Source organism: Dromiciops gliroides, chromosome 1, assembly GCF_019393635.1.
Source record: "Dromiciops gliroides isolate mDroGli1 chromosome 1, mDroGli1.pri, whole genome shotgun sequence".
Classification (NCBI taxonomy): domain Eukaryota; kingdom Metazoa; phylum Chordata; class Mammalia; order Microbiotheria; family Microbiotheriidae; genus Dromiciops; species Dromiciops gliroides.
Genome location: NC_057861.1, coordinates 203,775,196 through 203,795,334, shown reverse-complemented (window position 1 = coordinate 203,795,334; position 20,139 = coordinate 203,775,196). Strand labels below are relative to the sequence as shown.

The 20,139-nt window shown below is 34.1% G+C and overlaps 1 pseudogene; it reads right to left on the bottom strand.

Annotated features, from left to right (window-relative positions):
• Window positions 1-1,500: 1,500 nt before the first annotated feature.
• On the bottom strand, window positions 1,501-1,955 carry LOC122747040 (annotated as a pseudogene).
• Window positions 1,956-20,139: the final 18,184 nt, after the last annotated feature.

Genomic DNA, 20,139 nt, shown 5'->3' with positions numbered 1-20,139 from the left:
CATCAGTAACAAAACCAACAGAAATCAAATGATTATCTCAATAGACACAGAAAAGTCTTTTGACAAAATACAGAATCCATTTCTATTAAAAGCAGTAGAAACAGGACAGCTAGGTGGCACAATGGATAAAGCACTGGCCCTGGATTCAGGAGGACCTGAGTTCAAATCCAGCTTCAGACACTTGACAATAGCTGTGTGACCTGGGGCAAGTCACTTAACCCCAATTGCCTCAAAAAAAAATACAATCAGGGGTGAACTATTAATGCCCATTATCATCTCTATTATTTAATTTTGTACAAGAATTGTTAGCAATAGAAATAAGAAAAGTAATTGATGGAATAAGAATAGTTAATGAGGAAACAAAACTATTACTCTTTGCAGAAATGATGTTATACTTAGAAAATCCTAGAAAATCAACTAAAAAGATACTTGAAATTTTTTACCACTTTAGAAAGTTGCAGGATGCAAAATAAACCCAAATAAATAATCAACATTTCTATATGTAACTTACAAAGTACAGCAAAAACAGATAGAAAAAAATTCTATTTAAAATAACTGGGAGTCTATTTGCCAAGGCAAAGCCAGGAACCATCTGACCAGAATTATAAAACGATTTTCACAAAAATAAAGTCAGATCTAATCAATTGGAATAATGTTCATTGCTCATGGGTAGGCCGAGCAAATATAATTAAAAAAGAAATCCTACCTAAGTTTCTTTATTTAGTACTATACCAAGCAAATTAGCAAAAATATTTCATGCATCTAGAAAAATAATAAAATTCATCTGGCTATTTGAGGCTTTCTTGGCAAGATTACTTGAGTTGATTGTCACTTCCTTCTCCAGCTCATTTTATAGAAGAAGAAACTTAGGAAAACACACTTAAGTGACTTGCCCAGGGTCACAGAGCTAGTAAGTGTCTGAGGTCAGATATGAATTTGGGTCTTCCTGATTTCAAGTCTTAAACTCTATCCACTGTGCCACCTTGTAAACCTGTATCAGATGCCTCATACTTTGATTGATATATATATATATATAAAACAGATTATTCATATACATGTATATATACACATATACATATGTACACACATGTGTATATATACCTATATAGACAGATACGCATAAAAAACATATACATATATACATATGCATATATATACATGTGTGTATAGATATCGATAGAGATAGATATAGATATAGATATAGTGTTATTGACACCTTTGCCAGTCTTGTGAGAGCTATGGACCATTCTGAGAATAATGTTTTTAAAGTATATAACAGTTTGTTGTTGTTGTCATCATCATCATCATTGTTTTTTAGGAACAGTTAGCAAATATATTTGGTGAAAGGAGAGAATAAGTAGGCCAAAGAGGACATGTGGTGGAGGTTAGAATTAAGGATGTTGGTAACCCCCAAAATGTAGTTAGTTTATTGAGGGTTGAGAAGATCATTTTCACACTGAGAAAGTTTGGGCATTCTTTGTGGAAAGGGAAGTTTTGTTCTCAACCATTCAGTACCATCCAGAGTAGCTCTTCATAGTTGATACAACCGTTACTATCCTCATGCCCTGCCACCAACACTTCCACTTCTTCCTCTGTCATCCTCTTACCCAAAGTGATGAGGATGTGCTTTATTTCAGCCCCCATGACAGTGCCATTCCTTTCCTTTTCAAACATCCAAAACCCCTCTACCTAGTCTTCATATGTGCCCTGGCCTTATTTTTTGCTATGGTCTGCAGCATTGGCAGAAAGTGTTCAAACTCCAGCACCTTCACATTCATCTCATCACTCTTGGGATTCCCTAGGACTTTGAGGACCTCAGCTTTAGTGGGGTCCTGGCCCAGGGCCCGCATCATGTCTCCACACTGGATGTATAAGATCTTTCCATCTCCTGTTTGGTCAAACAGCTGGAAGGCCTCCTTGAACTCTACCATCTGATCCTTGATGAAGTCACACATATTGGCTATGCAGCTCCATCCTAGTGGTAGTGCTGCTAGTTCTGCCACTTCTCCTGTGTTTTTTTAAATTGTTCACATCCCACATCTTAAAAATTTATCAAAGATAACTTGTATAGATACTGTGAGTGGGCAATGACTCAAGGAAAGAATAAGAGAAGTATTTGCTATAATGCCTGCAGGAAAATGCAGGTTTTTTAATGTCTCATTTTCTTTGAAATGAAGGACACCTTTTTAATATCAATTTTCTTCCCATGTTGTTGAATCACTATGAGTCATATGTCACTACAACCTCTGAAGAATCAAACTAGAATAATACTCAGAGGATCATAAGGAGATGCAGTGTGAGTGTATCCATTTGAAACATGTAACAAGAAGAATCAAATAAAAGTCATAATTAAGGACATGTATGATCAGAAAGGTAGATGAGATATTCATTTGACATTTGAAAAAGGTAACCATTGGATGACTCGTGTACTCCACTGCCATCCTTTGTGATATCAAGAGAAAGCCAAAAAAAAAAAAAATCTCAGAACATTGAATCGATCCATTATGGTGATTTCAAAAACATGAACAAGAGCCTAATTGTTTGATTTGTGATATGCATTGTTGGAAGTAACATCATAACTGGTAAAATAACAAATCCATGTTGGTATGTAAGTACTTTTATTATTCTCAATTGTGCGACGTTTGCAAAAATCACTTAAGTTCTGATTCAACCAATTCCACAGATTTTATCTTTTATGTCATAAATGGGTGACAATCTGCATTGGTTAAGTGAATTTCCCCACTACAAGGCTGCTATATAGATGTGGTAAAAATCCTTTGAATGTGCATGTATTGCATCATCATATCATCATATCATCATCTTTTTTTTTTTAATCATTCCCACTTTACCAAATACTTCTTCCAAATGTTTCAAAGTTATTATTGATATTTGTCTCAAAAATTTCCTGGGAAAATATTTCCCATACCAATAATGAAAAAATAATTATCATGACTCCAGAATGCTCATGAGACTGTTACCTCTTCTTGACTAATTCTCTAGCTACTAAAAAGAAAAAAAACTAGCAGTCCTCCCCCTGAGAATATGACTTATTTAGGTAACACTTGAACAACTGACTGGTCTCTACCAATAGCAGCAATAGGTAGCTTTCTCCCTTAAGAGCATAAGTGTACAAAGAATATGAAGATGTGAGAGGAGGCAGAAGGGTGTGATAAGTTAATTTCTCAAGAAGTCACATTTTCCTGTGACTGGAAAATGTCATGATGAAAAAAAATATAAAGAAAACATTCATTTTATGACCCTGAATTTCTAATAAGTCATTTACATTTTAATGGGAACATAGGATTCCAGAATGGCAATGACCCCTATATTTCTCTTACAGGAGATCAATTTCAGGGTAGTGTTAAAACAGCTAATTTCCAGAATCCAAAGTAGTAAAATAAGTGTTTATTAAGTGTTTACTATGTGCTAGAAATTGTGCATACAGCCATAGTGGGTTAGTAATGGATTGCAATAGGGCAACATGCCGCTGAGTGCTCTATCATGTGCCTCTAGCCATTTATGACTCCTTGTTGATGACAGAGGGACTGGCAGGTAGCCATTTTGTAACTATCAGTTGCCTCGTGAAAGTAAGAAAATGAAGCTAGATCTTTTTCCTTTCTGCAAATGGATGTAGTGCCTAAGGGGCTCTCATTTGTAGTCTATCAATCATGTATAAGCTCCATGAGAGTATAAATGAAAGTTTCTTTCCTAAACACTTCCCATTCAACTCTCATCAGCAGGGTATTTTGCCACAAGGATACTTGCTATTACTGTTTTTAGTATGCAGTCTCATCAATAAATACTTGAGTTCATGCCTAGATGGGATGAATAAGTTGAATAAAAAAGAAAAATAACATTTTGGCCCTTCCTTTTACATACGTACAATATGAAGGATGCAGAATAACATAAAAGAGGTCTTAGAAAAAAAAAAAAACCTGCCAAATAAATTGTTTCCCCCTGTCTCCTGAACTCTAATCTGACATCTTTATTTGCATACTGTCTGTCTCCACTGATATGTCTCATCAATATCTCATATTCAATAGGTTGCAAACAGATTTTATCATTTTCATGCACAAACCCCACTCCATTTTCCTAAAGGGTCTTTAATTCTATTAAGGGCAATAGTATCCACCTGTCAACTAGTTAGTTAACTTTGACTCTTCCTTCTCTCACACATCCCTCGAAATAATAATTTTTCCATTCATAATGTGTTTTAACATATAATATTTCTTATATCCATTCCCTTTTTCTTTCTCAAATATTCACCATCTTATTTCAGCCCTTCATCATTTCTCTTCTGGACCATTATAGCAATATGATAATTTGTCTCCCTTCTTCTAGTTTCTCAACTTTGTAATCTATTCTTGCCTAGATAGCAAAATAATATTCCTACATCAAGCATAATATGATACAATAGGGGGAAAATGAATTTATTTTTAGTCAAAAGCCTGGGGCCCAAACCACCTTGTATCTCACTCTCCACATTTGTAAAATGAAGATGTTGAACTATTTGACCCTGAAAGACCGTTACAATTAAAAATCTATGAGGCTGTGATCTGAGAGAAAAGATCTGTGTCAATATTCTCCTCAAAACCCTATGAGATATCCCTATTCCCTCTAGTTTAGAAGCAAAAAATGCTATAAAACCTTTAACGTTTGGGGGAGGCTATACACAAAAGAGGATAAATCTACAGTAGCAACTATTTAAAAATAAAATAATAATGTTATATTAATACTAAATTGTTATAATTTTAAATATTTAACATAAAAATAAGAAAGGACAATTACTTTACAATTAAACCACTGATTAATAAATTGAACCATATGCTCTTACTAGGTGTATTTGTGTTTGTTAGGAATATATCTGGAATGAAACATTTTCATTGACAAAATATGGTAATATATATCCCTCCTTTCTCAAGCAGTGAATTTGGAAAAGCTTTTGATAATTTAAACAACATTCATACAAAATGGGAAACATTAAAACAAGTTACATTGTCAGGAGTGCCCCAACAGTAAATCTTAATATTCCTTTATTGTATACAAAATCCTATCCATCTTTAGAATAGCATCAGGCTTGTTCTGATTTATAGGCTTTGCACACTAGTTTATTAAATTTCAAGGAATGATTCTCACAGGAATTATGTGGTATTCTTTAAGAAACAAAACATATTTTATTTTCATAATAAATGCAAAATATATTCCTGGCATACAAATCAAACCTCAAAATGGGCTTTGTATTTGAACTGTGAATTTAAATTTCATAGATATATATGTATATTTGTATATGCACACATGTATAGACACACCCATGCATATCCATGTGTGTGTTTATATAGTTACATATATGTGTGTGAAAATATATATGTATATATATGATGTGTTTTTCCCTATGTGATATGGTTTTAACTTAAGATCTAACCATGAGATCATGTGGATGACATTTTCAAGGTATGTAATACTTCCTTCCATATTATTAAAGTATAAATCAATGCTAGAAATTGTCCTGAGGGAAATAAGTATTTTGGTTTGGTTGACTACCAAAGTAATAGTTAAACAAGCTCCAGTCTTGCATCACTCCACAAACCACTGTATTTCCTCCTATTCATGTGCTACTGAACAAACCTAGAGACAATCATGAAACCATATGTATTGAGGACCACTACAAATTTATATTACATGATCTCAATGGCACTCTTACTTTAGCAAGGCAATAATTTTAAAACTTCCTTAATAGGTTCACTATCTCAATTAGCACAGAGGCTTTTCTAGGCTTTCGCATTCCTCTTCAAACATCCCATGCCTCCTCTCCACCCAACCATCTCAATTGAGAACCTTGCCTTATATTTCACTGTAAAAAAAATTAAAGCTATCCAACTACAACTCAATCTTCTCACTTTCTCTTCATCCCATGTCACATATTCCTTCCTCCAGTATTTCCTCCTATTCTTCTGTCTCCAGTGAAGAAGTGGCCTTTTCTTTACCAAGGCACACTTGTCAACATGCATTAAGGACCGCATTACTTCCTATCTTTTCCAAGAGACTGTCCCCACTATCATCTCCATATCTCACTATCAGTCAATCTCTCACTGTCTACTAGATGCTTTCCTGTTGCCCACAGGCATATCTCAGTCTCCCAATATTCAAAAAACCTTCACTTATATCATGCATCATCCCTCAGCCCTCTCATAGCTAAACTCCTTGAAAAAGCTGCCTCTAATTAATCCCTCTACTTCCTTCTCACTCTTTTCTTAACTTTTTGCAGTCTGTCTTCTGAACTTATTTGATTGAAAGTATCTTCTCCAAGGTACCTGTGATTTTCTAATCACCAAATCCAATAGTCTTTTATTAATCTTTGTCCCTCTTAATGTCTCTACTGCCTTTGACACAACTAATCATCTTCTTCTTAGTATTCTCTTTTCTCTAGGTTTGTAGAACACTATTCTCTCATGGTTCTTCTCCAACATGTCTATCTCAGACATGTTGTCAGTTGCCTTTCCTGGATCTCAATCCATGTTGTCTCCATGAATGATAGTTACCCTTCTCCAACTCAATGACTTGTGCCCTCTTTTCTCCTCACTTTATACAATTTTGCTTAGTTATCTCATTAGGTCTCACTGATTCACTTATCATCTCTATTTAGATAACTTTCAGATCTATTTATCCATCCCCAAACTCCTTCCTTATCTCCAGACTGACATATGCATCTGCCTATTTGGCATCTCAACCAGGTTGTTCTGTAAACATCTTAAACTCCTTATGTCTAAAACTGAGCTCAATATCTTTTCCCTAAAATCCTTTCTTCTTAACTTCTTATTACTGTCAAAGTCACCACCATTCTCCCATAAGCTAGGCTCACAATCTCTGTGTCATGACCCACCCCTCACTTTCCTTTAACTTCCATATTTAACATATTGTCAATTCCTGTCTATTCTACCTTCACAACATCTCTTCTATATAGAGCCTTCTCACTTATGAACTGCTACCACCCTGCTCCAAGCTCTCTTCACCTTATTCCTGGACTATTTATATAGATTTCTGATTTGTCTCTCTATATCACATCTCTCCTCACTTCAGTCCATCCTCTACTTAGTTGTCAGAGTCATCTTCCCAAAGCACAAGTATGACCATTTCATCCCTCTATTCAATAAACTATAGTGGTTCTCAGGATCACATACAAAGTCCTCTACTTGGTTTTTAAATTTTTTTATATCCTACCCCCTTGCTACCTTTCTAATATTCTTATAAATTTATCTCTTTTATACCTTCAATAATCTAGTTACACAAACAGCCTTGCTATTTGACCACATGACATATCACCCCATGAATTTTCACTGGCTTTCCCCATGTGTAGAATTATCTTCCTCCTTGTCTCAATCTCCCAGATTCCCTAGCTTCTTTCAAGTTTCATCTAAAATCTCACCTTTGGCAAAAGCTTTATCTATGCTCCCTTAATGGCAGTGCCCTTCTTTTGTGATTTTTCTCTATTTTATCCAGGGTATATCATGTTTGCACATAGTTGTTTGTATGTTATCTCTCACATTATATTTTAAATTTTTTAGGACAGGGACCGTTTTTGCTTTTCTCTGTATCATCAATGCTTAGCACAGTGCATGTCTGTCACATAATTGGCCCTATATAAATGTTTGTTGACTTGAAAAGGACAATCACATTATTGACATAGCTTTGCAAATAGACACAATGAAAGTAGGGCTATCTTTATACACATATTCACATATGGAAGCCAAGGAACACTATACTTTATCAGTCAAATAAGGACTTAACACCAAAAGATTAATTAGTATTTTGTTGCTTGAATATTTCAGACTGAATCTAGGCAAAATTGAAAAGCAACTAGTCAATTAAATCAAACAAATCAGCATAATTGGAGATGCCACTGGAAAATTGGCTATTTCAATACATTTTTCAAATAAAGAAGTTCTCACCAGTCACTTTTTGCAAACAAAATTCCAGGTAGCTACCAAGCTTCTGTAACTAATATTATCTTAGTGTCTCTTTAAAACATTTTGTGGCTGAATTGTTTCAGTCTGTCTAACTCATCCCACATATGGAAGCCAAAGAGTCCTATACTTCCTTTCTATAGCTTATTTTTGATGAAGAAACAGAAGCAGAGAGGGTTAAGTGACTTGCCTAGGATCACATAGTTAGTAAGTGTCTGAAGCAGGATTTCAACTCAGGTCATTCCAACTCCAGGGCTAGCACTCTATCCACTGCACCACCTAGCTGTCCCTTTAAAACATATCCTAGTATATTATATAAGTTCTCACTTAACACAATGTTTATAGATTTTTTTCTCTGTTGCAAAGCTTTATTGTTATTGGTTTTGGGGTTTTTTTTGTGTTTTTTTTGTGGGGCAGTGGGGGTTAAGTGACTTGCCCAGGGTCACACAGCTAGTAAGTGTTAAGTGTCAGAGGCTGGATTTGAACTCAGGTACTCCTGACACCAGGGCCGGTGCTCTATGCACTGCGCCATCTAGCTGCCCCGTGTTGCTGCCAAGCTTTAAGAACACAGAGTTCCAAAATGGGAATCAGGAGACCTTGTTTAAATTCAGAATTTAATTTTGATACTAATGAGAGCATTAGTTCATCACTTGAACACTCAAAACCACATTTTCCTTATGTGCAAATGTGGATTAATGAATAGTTTTACCACTTATGTCCTATGATTGTTGTAAGAAAACAGCTTTATAGTGTTTAAATTATTTTCATTCACCAAATATTTTCCTAGAAGAAATTTTATATTCTCTCCTTTATTTCTCTTCACCCACAAGGGTCTGTCCAGAACCTTCTTGTTTCCTTTGCTTTTTTTTTTCCTTCCTTCTTTCCTTCCTTCCTTCCTTCCTTCCTTCCTTCCTTCCTTCCTTCCTTCCTTCCTTCCTTCCTTCCTTCCTTCCTTCCTTCCTTCCTTTCTTTTGTTCTTTTACTGTTTCATCTAGTAATCTGATCAACCTGCATAGGTTCAATTATTATTTCAATGCAGATGATTAGCCTTGGTCTTTCTTTTAAGCTATAATCCACGTTGGTGATGTTAGAAATTTCAAACTGGGGGTGTTTTATTTTGTTTTTCTTCTTCTTTTTAGTATCTCTAGTACATAGTACAGCTTCTGGCACATCATATGCACTTGACAAATTATTGTTGATTGATTTATTTGTTGATTGAGAAAATGAGTCTTAACCTTCTGTCCTAGAAAAAAATAAAAATAAAATTCAGGAAACGCTCAAAGCTAGCTAGTTATGGAGGATGATCCTACCTCTGGAGTTCACTCTTTATCTTTTAGCTTTTACATACTGGAAAATATAGCAAGGTAGATGGGGAGCAGTAAAGGAATTTCTTATTCCCACTCATTAGCAATGACATGGTACAGTAGAAGCATATGGCAGAATTCAAGTGTTGAGTCAAGCCAAGTTGGTGAAATGATTAAAAAGTACAATACCTGGAGCTAGGATACTTATTTGGCAGATGATAGGTTCCAGAGTTGAAACTCCTACAGGTCCTAGGTTCCTTCTGAAAGATCCCAGTTTTATTAAAGAAATATATTGCTCTTCTTTATTTCAGAAAATTATATTACTAGAATTAATTATCCTCTGTCTTGGGGAGGAGTTCATATAATCTCATTTAGATGTAATCCGCAGATTTCCTTGAAACAGAGAAAGTTATCTCCCAGGGGACATAATTTTTGAGTGAGGATTAGGTGAAAGGGATATTATAGGAAATGTCCTACATAAAATAGATAAAATATAGATAATTTGGATTAAGACTGAATCAGTAGACACACACATCTGTGTGTGTCTGAGTATCTATCTCTATCTCTATCTCTATAGCTAGCTAGCTATCTGACTCCAGATATGAAATTAGGGATATGCTGGTAAATGTTTAGCAATTGACTCTCTTGAGGAAAAATGAATGCATGATATAATTTTAATTTTCATCTCCATTATTAAAGTCTTGTCCAACAATTTCTTAAGTCCAGGAAATCAATGAAATAATTGGTCAAGCCCTAGCTTGTGATGTTTGCCTATTTTTTACATGTAAATACTTACATTGAAAAATAAACAATCAGTTCTTGCAATTTAATTTGAGCTGGCTTTAGCGTATGAAAGGATCAATGTGTACTGCTTCTAACATGGGAAACTTTTCCATTTCCTGGAAAGAGTTTGCCTCCATGAACTAGTACATATCTTAATTTTTAACCATGAATATTTCACCAATATTTCCACCCCATACACTAATACAGGTATAGCCATCACTAATAAAAAAAAATTCTAGTGGAGGATTTATGACTTTAGACTCCCTTTATATTATTGGCACCAGTAGCCTATGATATCTTGAAATATCTGACTGAATTCTAAATGTATGTAAAAGCAAGCAACTCCCTTCACTTCTTGATGCATTAGTTTCCTCAACTATAAAATTAGGGAGATGGATTTGATGATCTCTAAGGCACCTTAGAACTCTACCTCTGTGAACCCATAATCCTATGAATCCTTAAAATTTCTTTAATTGGCTTCTTTTAAGTGCTCTACCAATGATAAAGTTGTGTATTACATGTATCATCTACCCATAGAGGAAAATAAAGTTAAACTTTTTTTTTTATTCTCTTATGATTTCTTACTCATGTTTACCTTTTATGTTTATCATAAGTCTTGCTTTATTACTTTATCTTCTATTCAGTTATGGTCAACAATAGGAATTCTTGAAAGTCCTCTATTTCATTAAATATCTATTTTCCCCCTGTAGGATTATTATGTTTTGCTCAATAGATAATTGTTGGTTATAACTCCTTTGCTTTTGGGAATATCATATTCCAAACTGTCTACTGTTTTATAGACACAGCTGCCAATTTTTGTGTGATCCTGTCATGTCTCAACTCTATTTTAATTTTTTTGTGTGTGTGTTCTTGTAGTATTTTATTTTTGACCTTGGAACTCTGGATTTTAATTAAAAATTCCTAGAAATTTAAATTTTAGTACTTCTTTCAAGACACGATTGTTAGATTTACTTTCTACATTGTCCCCTAGTTCTAAGATACCTGGGGATTTTCTCTTCATAATTTCTTAATATATAACATCTAGGCTTTGTATTGTTTTTGTTTCTAGTTTTCAGGTAGTTCAATGTTTTAAAAATTATTTCCCCTTCATCTATTTTCCAGGTCAGTGGCTTTTCCTATGAACTATTTCATTTTTTTCTATTTTTCACACTTTTATGTCTTTTAAATTTTTCTTTTGATATCATATAGAGTCATTAGCTTCCACTTAGTGACTTGTAATTTTAAATGATTTTTTTCTTCAGGATTTTTTGTGCTTCTTCATAAAAAATGGTTAATACTTTTTTCATAATTATTTTCATGTATAATTTCTATTCACATTTTTCTCTACTATTTTTATTTGGTATTTGCAATTTTTTCCTCTTTTGCTCTTTAAAAAAAATGCTTCTTTAGCTCTTCTAGGGATTTTTGTTGGAATCGTGTGCAATCTGCATTTTTTTTTCATTATGGCTTGGCTTATTGTTGTTGTAGTCTTCTGATTTTGTGTCTTGAACTTCCCTGTCATAATTTTTTATGGTTAGATTCTTTGGTTGTTGTTGTTTGCCCATTTTTTATTACTTTTTTTTTTTACTTTGTACTTTTATGTTAGAGTCAGGCTCTGCTCACTTTTGGGAAAGATATCTAGCTTGAGCTTCTGTCTTACATTCTTCTGCTGCTTTCACAGCTCAGTCTATGCGTCTGTAGGTTTTCAGTGCTTCCAATGTGGTATGATCTTAAGAGGTCTCTCTGATGCTCTATTGCTTTGTATCTAGATGCTTACACATGTGGAAGCTCCTTTACCCTCTTTAACTGTGACAAAGAATTAAATAACGAGTAACAGAACTACTAGATACTACCATCCCTATTCCCAGTACTGGCATAGTGGTCCCCGGGGATCACTTTCTGCCAAGTTTTTCAGTCTCCTTACTGAGTGCTGAGCTACTCCCCTCCATTGGTGCTTAAACAACCTGGTACCACTTCCACTGATAAACTCTAAAACAGCCCCACCCAAGTGTCTGCAGATTTCTCTGTTTATCTTCCTATGTTGCTCTAGGCTTGAAAAATGACTCACTATGACTTTTTGCTGGTTATTCCATATAGAATAATTTGGCATGTTTGTTATTCCTTTGTGGAAGACATTTTGGGGGAGTTAAAGCAAAGTTGTTAAACTAGCATTCCATTATTTTGACTTTTTAGCAGACTTTTTTTTTTTAACTGGGTGGGATTAGATAAGAATTAGAAGAGAACTCTTGGTATATGGCTATACTGGATAACAGAACCATCCAATGAAATCACTGCCTAATGTGACTTGTTTTCAAATTGTTTTACAGGCTTTTTTCATGATTTATTATGACATAAAATCAGACAAAAATGAATAATTCTAACAACCAATCACCAGTTCTGTCTAGTCAATGCCAAACAAGTAGTTTGACTAATTATTTTCTTCTATGAAAAAATGATTGGTCAATTGATAATTATGTAGCTAGAGCCTAAATTTCAAAAATATTTCACAGAGACTAATGATTGTGAACTAATTTTCCTTTACTTTAGTAGGTTATCATTTAATAAGAATACTTTAGATCCTAGCTGAAAAGGAGCTAAGTCAACTAAATACATGTGACACAAAATAAGACACAGAACTAATTCAGTCATTGATGTTATTTATTTATAATTTTTCCCACCTTACATGTAAAAATGAATTGTAACATTGATTTTTAAAACTTTGTATTCTGAATTCTCATCCTAACTCCATATCCCCCCTTTAAGAACTCAAGCAATTCAATATAAGTTATACATGTGCAGTCATGAAAACATAGGAGACAAAAAAAAAAACTTTAAAAAAAAAGCAACTAACAAGAACAACAACAAAATAAACTTCCATCTTTATTCAGATACCATCAGTTTTTTTCTGTAGATGAGCTGCATTTTTCTTAACTCCTTCAGAGTTGTCTTCAATCATTGCATTGTGCAGTTATTTTCTAAGTCATTCACAGCAGATCATTTTGCAATATTGCTGTTATTTTGTATAAAGTACAGTTCACTTTGCATCGGCTCATGTAACTCCAGGTTTTCCTGATAGCATCCTGCTCATCTTTTTTTGTTTGTTTGTTTTGCTTTGTTTTTATAGTAAACTACATTTATATACTACTTAATAGGGAAATTTCTTTAAAAAACACCCATGAGGTTGATTACTGCAACAGCAATAGCTAACATTTGTATAGCATCTTATACCTGACAAAGAATTTTCTTCACCATAGCCTAGCAAAGTAAAAACCTTCATCCTCCTCATCCTCCTCCTCCTCATCATCATATATTGCTCTTGCCTCTGATTCTATTTTTCCCAGTTGCTATTGCTAATTGTGCTTCCTTCCATCTTATTTTCTCCCCATTATATTTACTCTATCTTCTATCTTCTTTTACCCCATCCTTCCTCAAAAGTGTTTAGCTTCTAATTCTTCCTCCCCAATCTGCCCTTCCTTACTTCACCATTCCCCCCTTATCCACTTCCCCTTCTGCTTCCTCACAGGGCAAGATGTATTACTGTACCCACTCAAGTGTGTATGTTATTCTCTCTTGGAGCCAATTCTGATGAGAGTAAGACTCAATCACCTCCCCACTCCTTCCCCATCTTCCGTGCCACTCCATAAGCTTTTTCTTTTATGTGACATACTCTTCCTCATTCTACCTCTCCCTTTCTCTTTCTCCCAGTGCAATTCTCTCACACCTTAATTTTATCTTAAAGATGTCCTCATGGGGCAGCTAGGTGACACAGTGGATAAAGTATTTGCTCTTGACCCAGGAGTACCCAAGCCTAAATCTGGCCTCAGACATAAGACATTCCACAACTCTGTGACACTGGGCATGTCTGCCAACCCTGACTGCCCCACAAATACACACACACACACACACACACACACACATGTATATAATCACACAATAAATACTTTACAGATATCAATTCCCCCCTGTGCCTTCTGTCTAAATGTATTCTTTTCAGCTATCTTAATACTGAGAAAAATCTTTTGATTTAGAAGTATCACCTTCACATGTAAGAATGTAAAAAAATTAACTTTTTAACATCCTTCATAATTTCTTTTTCTTGTTTATGTTTTTACACTTCTCAAGGGTCTTATATTTAAAAGCCAAATTTGCTATACAGTCTAGATCTTTTCATCATCAATGCCTGAGAGCGCTCTTTTTCATTGAAGTCCCATTTTCCCCCTGAAAGATGTTTTGCTGAGTAGGTAACTTTTGGTTGTAATCCCATTTTCTATGTCCTACAAAGTATCACATTCAATGGTCTCCAATCCTTTAATGTGGAAGCTGATAGATTTTGTGTTATCTTGACTGTGGCTGCACAGTACTTGAAATGTTTCTTTCTGACTGCTTGCAATATTTTCTTCTTCACCTGGGATCTCTGGAATTTGGCTATGATATTGCTAGGAGTTTTCATTTTGGGATCTCTTTCAGGAGGTTATTGGTAGATTCTTTCATTTTTTATTTTACCTTCTGCTTCTAGAATATCAGGGCAATTTTCCCTGACAATTTTTTGGAAGATGATGTCTAAGATCTTTCCTTGATCATGGTTTTCAGGTAGACCGATAATTTTCAAATGATCTCTCCTGGACCTATTTTCCAAGTGAGCTGTTTTGCCATGGAGATATTTCACATTGCCCTCTATTTTTCATTCGTTTGGATTTGCTTTATTGTGTCTTAATTTCTCATAAAGTCATTAGCTTCCATTTGTTCAATCCTAATTCTTAAGCAATTATTTTCTTCAGAGAGCTTTTCCATTTGGCTTTTCAAGCTTTTGACTTTTTTCATGACTTGCCTGCATCATTGTTGTTTCTCTTTCCATTTTTCCTTTACCTCTCTTACTTTTTCTTCAAAGTCCTTTTTGAACACTTCTATAGCCAGAGACCAATTCATATTTTTCTTGGAAGCTTTGGATGTAGGAGCTTTGACTCTGTTATCTTGTGAGGGTACATTTTGATCTTCCTTGTCACCAAATAAATTTTCAATAGTCTGCATTTTTTCTGTCTGTCCTTTTTTTTGCTTGCATATGTCCTTTCCTTTTAACTCCTACAAGTGGTAAACTGCACTGTCCCAATCTTCAGCATATCACAGGTGGTGCAATTTAAGGTGAAGCACCTTCTTTACTCCCCTGGACTGTGCTCTTGTCTGTAAACAGCCCCAGGCTTGCTTGTTCTTTAACCTGGAAATAGAATTCTGTCTCACTATGGTTGCTACTTTTGGACATGCCTGTGCCCAACCCCTACCTGGGCCAGTCACTCAAGACTGCTTCCTGGTTACTAGAACAGGCAAGACAACCAAGTTCCCCCTCAGTGCCAGCAGCAACCCTTGTAATCTCCCCCTGCCCAGCTACTCAACCCTCTCTCCAAACCATGAGCTGAGTTTCAGAAGTAGCCCCAGTTGCAGCAGATTCAGAAGCTCTGGAGGTCTCTTTCACTGGTGTTGTCTGGGGCTAGATTTGTGTTGGTACAGCCACAGGCTCCATTTCTACCCTGGCACAACAGACCTTTCCTGCCAACTTCCTAAGCCATCTTTGGCTGGAAAATGATCTCACCCTGTCATTTTGTGGGTTCTGTTGCCATGCCAGAAAAGTAAGCCTCCTCCTTCTAAATTGTTTTTGGAAGATACTGAAGATTACCTGACATGATAAGGAAACTGAACATTAGGTCCTTTCTTGATTCATACTGCAAAACATTCAAACTTTATTGTAGATCACACAATTTCAATGAGCTGGCCAGGTTACTCAAATGCCATGTTTTTTTACCTAAAAAGACTATATTTTTCAGAAAGGGCAGATAAATGGCTCAGTAAATAGAGTGACAGCCCTGAAATCAGGAGTTCAAATTTAGCCTCAGACACTTACTAGCTATGTGACCCTGGGCAAATCATTTAAGCCTGTTTACCTCAATTCATCTTCTGTAAAATTTACTGGAGAAACTAATGACAAACTACTCTAGTAGTTTTTCCATGAAAATCCCAATGGGGTCACAGTAAGATATGAAAAATTAACAAAATAACATTTTACAAAGAACTTGTACAAGAACACTTTCTAGTTCTCTATAAAGATTTACAGTATCAATTCTGAAACAAAAGAGACATTTGCACAGGACTACTCAGCATGGCATGCCCACCTCAAAAATGAGTCTGTGCTCTATGTGCAAAGCAGAATTGCAGTAGGTCAAAGGAAACATGAGATATGTAAATCTAGAGACTTTCCCAACCCAAATGTTCTAACAAACTATTTTTGCCCAACCTGTGGTAGAGGCTTTCAAGCTTGTATTGGACTGATCAACCACAGTTGAACACACTGAACCTTGATGCCAACATGATGTGATTGGTCCTTTTCAAATATGAAGGAAAAATAACAGCAATATATTGTTAGTTAATGGAAAGGCTACTCTAGATGAATATCATCACAAATCATTCAAAATATTGATTTTGATGTTTCAAAGAAACTATAAGGACATTCATTATATTACTCATTCAGTGATATAATTCTCAACTCATCTACTCCTCATCCAGTGTGATGTGTTTCCATTGTCTCCCATTAATTCTATTCAGGGGGTTGGCCTAATTGGCTAAAGGCCTTCCTTTAGCTCTCTTTACATTTAGGCTGTGTCTTGGTTATCCTTCACTTTACCTCCCTGACAATCCCACCTTCATTTTTGGACATTTTTTTCTTGTGATATTTTTTCTATATTTCTCTTGTGTAATTCTTGATAATGTCTAACAACCTACTCATATTCATATTCATTCTCATCTACATTGTATTTTAAGCAACTATCAATTTTAATTCAGCAGAGATTGTCATATTCCCTGACTCAAATCCCTGCAGCATTCATTTAAGATTATTTGTGGTAAAAAGATAGGATTTAGTTTTATTGAAAAGAATTAGGTCATTAAATGAACTGTGCTATATTGCAAAATCAACCCAGGTTTCATTTTTTTTCTATAAAATTCTAGACCCAGTTTATTTTCCATATGACATTTCTATCTAAAACATTATATACACACATATATATGTGTGTGTGTGTGTGTGTGTGTGTGTGTATGTGTAGGTGTCTGTATGTGTACATAGACAAATACAGACACCCATATATAATGTGTATATATTATATACAATGTGTATATGTGTATATATTATCTATAATGTGCATACATATACACACATGCATATGCATATGCATGCATATACATATACATATACACACATACATGTCACCATTTAATATAGTTAAGGAAACCTTAAGAATCCATTTAATGCATTTTGTTTCCCCATCTTTTATAATTAGGTTAAATTATTTTGAGAGATTTTTGAGGTACATTTAGAATGTTGTATATTATTCTGGGGCTTAATGAAAGAAGCATAATATTATGCACAAACAGGGATATATGGAGGGTTTTAACATCTAAAGGAATTTCCTTTATGTTTTAAATGTTCTGTTTGATATACTCTAATAGAGTATCAAAAAGCTTTGTGATATTTATATCTATATATCATATCTCTATCTTTCTCATCTCTCTATCTGTATCCCTATATCTAATCACAAAGTATATATATATATATATATATATATATATATATATATATATATATATATATATATATATATATATTTACATGCACAGACATACATACCTACATACATGCATATTTATAATTTACTTGAAATAATCAGAGGATTCCTGAATTTAAGAATATTTAGGAAATATTGGGTTGTCAGCTTCTACAAGGCAGCATGTTAGGTGCTTTGTACAGCATGAAATTTGTTACATTTATACCAGATATTTGACCACTTATTCAAGAGGTGAGAAAATGAAGGACTACATATAATTGAAAAATTCAAGGTTTGTTATTAGTACTTTATCTTTCTGAGGCAAGAAACCTATAACAACTTTCAAAACTACTGAAAGCTACTTTATTTTTATTTTCATGTATATATTTCTTTTTTTAAAAAAAGAATTTAGTCCTAATACCAGAAAATATTTTGATACACACCTTCCTTGACATATACCTGAGTTTAAATTGCTTCATAGAGTATTTATTTTGAACTCTATTTCATCTTAAAATATTATTAACTCTCTTGGGTTTGAGAAATTACTTTATTTTAATATATTTATGTTTGGATATGTTAGTAGTTATTAATTTAAAGTTCAACATGTTAGATTCTCTTGCTCCCAAATGAATGCAAAATATCATGCTTAATAAAGGCAAAAACAAGGTTGCTTAAATAGCTAATAACTTTAAAAATGCTTCATTATTAAATATATTACAATGTGAGTAAATGTAGTTATACTTATGTAGGAAAATGTGGATATTTTATACCAATATATGGTTAATATTATAGTTGAGTTTCATATATTCTTCAATTTAAATGGTTTGAATTTGATATAAAATGATATATTTAAGAGGAATTTTATAATAAAACAATTCAAAAATTAATCTGTCATATTACTACATATTGTAATATTTAATAGGTATGCTTGTTAGTAGGTATATTGACTACATGAGGTAATTGTGCAAAAACACATGTAATCAACAGATAGCTTTTCAGTTACAAAATATGTAATCCACACCATCCTGCTTGCATCCAATTAAGTAAAAAAGTTTCCTCTTCAAATGCCTGAGACTCAGCCAATTTAGTAGTGCATTAAAAAAAAAAATGTTTCCCTCTGCTGCATTCCTGTCCACTCAAACCAGAAGATGTTAACAGAACACTAACCCTAAAGACTCCTAAATGGCACATCTAGTTAAAACATTAACAAAACACGATGAACTTTTGAAAGGGCTGTTCAGAATTATAATGAATTAGTACACAATCCTATTGTTTAAAAATTTACTTTATGCTTTGAGACCTCATCACAAAAGGGCATATTTGGTCACTGTTCAGCAAAAGACCGTTAAGAGAATAAAACATTCACACAGGTGTTTTAGCTTAGAACATGAAAATATGTGGTTTTTAATGTACCTTTGTTGGGAAATGGCTAGGCTCAAAGAGCAAATACCAGAATTATATTAAAGGATTATTGTGGTTTTTTTGAAGCATGCAAAGGAAAACAGATTTTGTATACTGATCTCCACAATTCTCAGAATAATACATTCCTGTCCTTGAAAGATAAAACTGAGGACACTTCACAGAGTTAAATGTGCTAGGGGAAAATGATTAAAAATAATCCAAAAGGGAATCTAAAATAATCCAGTACCTGAAAGTGTTAAAAATAAATAAAATAAAGGGAATACTTTCAACATCCTAGAAAGAATGTTTTATCCAAGAAAAAATATTTTAAAACAAATTGACTATAATATATGCATAGAGATATATGAATATATGTATACATATATTGATGAGGAATATACACAATATAAACCAAGCAAGTTCAATTTTGCTGAGTTCTACCTATGTGGAAGGAAATAAACTCAAAGCCATGAAAATAAAAAGTATCAAAGATAGTTTCTACTCCAGGAGTTAAAATTCAGTTGTAGAAATTACATAGAGGCATGACAAGTTAAAATGGAAATTAAAAATTCAAGTAATAATATATTCAAAGACACAATAGATGGCATGAGGCATCACATCACTGGAATGGAAAAAAATAGTAATATGAATTAGTGTACTTAGAGATCATCTTCAGCTAGAGCAGTTTCATAAGGCACAATGGAGGAGAAGAGAGTATAATAGTTTCCAAGGAAGGCTAGGATTTGGCTAGGTAGGGAGAATTTCAGTGGGAGAAATAGAATTAAGAGGACACAAGAAAGAAAAGCTCAAAAGTTATACTGGTTCAATCATTAATAGGTAGGGAGTTGTTGTTGACTAAAAGGGAGCATTTATTATGGAAGAATAAAATAAAATAATCCCCAGAGGTATACTGGGACTACATTATGGAGGACCTTGGAAGTCAGAATTTTGATAATATGATGGAATAAAAGATAATCTAGGAGCAACTATTTCCCCACAAGTATCAAATAAACATTTTAAAAGTTCCAAAATGTGACAAAATTTGACAATGATTTTGAGAGAGGAAAAAACCCTAACTGTTTTTCAGGGGAAAAAAAAAAACAA